Source organism: Protopterus annectens, chromosome 7.part1 (assembly GCF_019279795.1).
Source record: "Protopterus annectens isolate FY-2018-M chromosome 7.part1, PAN1.0, whole genome shotgun sequence".
NCBI lineage: Eukaryota > Metazoa > Chordata > Ceratodontiformes > Protopteridae > Protopterus > Protopterus annectens.
In genome coordinates, this window is record NC_056740.1 from 69,014,073 (window position 1) to 69,017,879 (window position 3,807).

Genomic DNA, 3,807 nt, shown 5'->3' on the forward strand with positions numbered 1-3,807 from the left:
AAAAATAAGTGTGTCAATCCTAAGTGTTTTTCAGCTTTCAAAACATTTTTAGCTTCTCACTGCAGCTCTGTAGTAGTCACTCTTTGTATTTAAGCACAAAGTTAGAGCTTAATGATTGTCTTATATTAGAAAGGTTTGTGTTTTCCTGAACTGGAATGTAAGTGCATTGATTCATGCATTACACACACACACACACAGATAAATAGATAGACAGACAGATAGACGGATAGCTAGATAGATGGATAGATAGATAGATAGATAGATAGATAGATAGATAGATAGATAGATAGATAGATAGATAGATAGATAGATAGATAGATAGATAGATAGATTTGTCAAATGCCCACATGGTCAACTAGCAAAAGACTGAGACCAAAATCAACACTGACGGATAGAAATGACTAGGATCTATATTGTTGGTGATCATGGAACAGTAAGGATAAAAGAATTTGCCCATTCCCCCTGTGGTCCAATCTCATCTCAGAGTTGATATATATAATTAGGAATTGGTGGGGGTATATGGCTCCACCCTATAAAAATATGTTTTTTGTTTATTTTTCATGTTGTGATGTTGTGTGGTTTGAGATTTTGGACTCAGTTTTTTGCTGGTCAATCTTGTGGATGTTTGACTGAGTAATATAGAAATGGTTACACATACAGATATATATATATATATATATATATATATATATATATATATATATATATATATATATATATATATATATATATATATATAGGTTCATAGGTTCATACTAGGCTATCTGCCCTAGGGCATTTATAAGCCTAGCCAGAATGTGTTTGGCTTTCGCCACCCATTTTAAATTTATTTTGCTATGCCCTTTTTCGAGGTTAGTATACTGTGCCTCTGTCTAACAGTGACACAGAAGTGATACCCGGGGTAAACCTATGATCTCCCATCCACTCATTAAGATTCCTCTTGAAGAGAGTCAATGAGGGATTCTGCCTAACCTGGACTGGGATTTTATTCCAGAGTGAAGGGAGCCTCTGGGTTATGAATCTGTCCCTCAGGCATGTCCTATTTATTTCAGTGCTGAGGTTCAAGTCTCTCGAGCGTGTAGCTCGATGGGATTTGGATTTTCTGAGGTGCAGCATGTCCATTTAATGCTTAAATGAACAGATTTCTTGCACTGGCCGGGAATCGAACCCGGGTCAACTGCTTGGAAGGCAGCTATGCTCACCACTATACCACCAATGCTACAAAGCCCACCCCCTTGCTTCACTTTTTATATATATATATATATATATATATATATATATATATATATATATAATATTCTATCTTGTCAGTTAAGTGTGTATCATTTAAAACTAATACACAGATAACACATTTCTGTAGGGTAGTGGATGTCCCTGCACCTTCCTTATAGAGGGGTAATTTCTTCTCCCTTGAGGCAGTGCAGTCTAGAACGTGATGTAAGTAACTACATAGAATGGATCAGGACTTGTAACCCCACCAGAAAAATGCATTGCAACAACTACCACATCTTCGGGACTGCTATACATTGAGCAGTTTGATAAAGTGACATGACAGAATTCACTGGGTGAGGATCATTGAGTAAGACTTTCATGAATGATTTTTTTTCTCCCTGCCACCTCAGAAAACTTGTGCCTCCTGTACCACCATCTAAATGACCCATTTATTTCTATTTTGCATAGGGGTTTAGGAAGCTGGACCTTGGAAGCTCATGAGTCCATCACTGAGCTACACTCAAGGACTACAAAAAATCCTAAAAGACAAGGCCTATGCGCATTCCCAGAGCAGGAGAAGAGTCCTACGGCCCATTTGTTCCCTGCACTGTATAAGCTCACATGCATCGTCTGCATGTAACTCTGTCCTGTCCCCTGGAACTGTAATCCCCACAGCAGCTCCCTTGAGTTCCACAACTGCTGCTTGTCTTTGCAGGTGTACATACATCCTCACATGATGTTACACAATACTTGGCAGTCCACTAGCAGTATATGCTCTGCAGGCTCTTGTTTGTCTCTGAGAACATTCATTGTAAATGCATTAAAAGTGTTAACATTGTTTTGTGTGTACGCTATGGGAAATAAAAACAGCCAAGCTTTGTATTCTAGATCTCTGAACACAAAACTTCTATAAACTATTCATTGTTGTGATAATAAAGTATGAGTTTATTGTTATGTTTTGATGTTCTAAAATAAAGTACTTTAAGATCCAGAGAAATTGGTTATTGATTAATTTATTATAACTATCATATTTTCTATAATTATTTTTCAGACTTTGGCCTTTTGACCTCCATTTTATCCAGAATTCTTGTACAAAGAAATTGAGAGGTATGAGTGAACATATTCTGGAAGGTACTGAACCTGCAGACAGAATGCCATATTGAAGGATGGACTTAAATTTGACTAAGATGTTATCTGTGTAAATGCAGGGCATCTTAATGGCTAAAGAAGTACTGACACATTGACAAGATGATAGGAATAATACCTCGAAGGGGTGGAAGTTATAATGAGAATTCTGACTGGTCAGCTTTGATTCTGTGAGTGAGGCCACAGGACTCAGGAACTCATGCATAGAGGAGTAAATCTCAGCTGTAATGCCAACTCCTCCAAGAGCTGTTAGACATTACTATTAAACAAAGAAAATATTTACAGTTTCCATAATATCTGAATACAAACAAATGTGTGTGTGTGTGTGTGTGTGTGTGTGTGTGTGTGTGTGTGTGTGTGTGATGCTCAATGACTGTATAAATATAATTGCCATTTTTTTATTGGAAGGGGGAGAGATAAATAGTGAATAATGAAGACAACAAATAATTAAGACAATGTATTATTATTTTGATGTTCCATATTTACTTAATATAGTTGAACTGTGTTCATATGATGGACTGTATTTAAATTAATATAAAATATGTGTGCCAGGACTGGTGATGCCTGGATAGAACAAAATGTAATATTATCTTATTAACTATTAATATTAGTTAGAGCATCACTTTTTCACATAGGTTATTTTGTTTTCTTTTTTTTTTTTTGTATTCAGTGTCCATCAGGTTTAGTCATTTTAAACTTTGGCATTTTACACACTAGATGGCATGTGTGTGAGGGGGGGGGGCAGGGGGGTTGGTTGTGGCTGAGGTATTTATTCTCCCAGCAGGACCATTACAGTATATGACATCCCTGCTGGATGTCTGAACAAATTCTTCTGACTGGCTGGGAAAATAGTTCTACATGAAAAAGGTACTACTCATTTCCAGTAAAGAACAAAGTAGCTTTATTAATTTAAAGATCTGCACATAGGCATTTGCATTCAAAAAGTGCTTTGTCAGGTGATATAAATAACAGATCACCCAGGGGTGATATTAAAAACCAGCAGTACAGTCAGTGGGCCTTAGCACCTTTTTTTTTTTTTTTTTTTTTATTATTTGCATCCTTTTATAATTTTTGATATTTTTGGATGTTACTTAGTGTTATTGAGAAAAAAAGTCTGGTAGTTAGTGTACAGGATTAAAATAGTGTTAAAGAATAGGATCACTGCAAACTGGAGCTTTACTTCCTCGGTCTGTATTTGCCTAATGTGTGACTCTAAACAAGTCTCTTTACATGAGAGTACTCCGGGACAATTAGGAAATTGGGTAAGGCTCCTCAATGGTCTCCTGGACCATATGATTAATCCACACTATCCTTGCTTATTTATAGCAAAAACGAAAAGAAAAATCCAGCAAGACTAGACTTTCCACTGTGTGATCCTTAAACCTATTGTATTAGAGGTAACATAAGATATATGCAAATAATCTTTTAAGGACATCAGGTATTTCAACT

General features: G+C 36.2%; 1 non-coding gene across 1 annotated transcript; it reads right to left on the bottom strand.

Moving 5' to 3' along the window:
* Positions 1 to 1,147: 1,147 nt before the first annotated feature.
* TRNAG-UCC lies at positions 1,148 to 1,219 on the bottom strand. The gene has a single exon. It is a non-coding gene; the product is annotated as a tRNA-Gly (tRNA).
* Between the last annotated feature and the right edge of the window lie 2,588 nt (positions 1,220 to 3,807).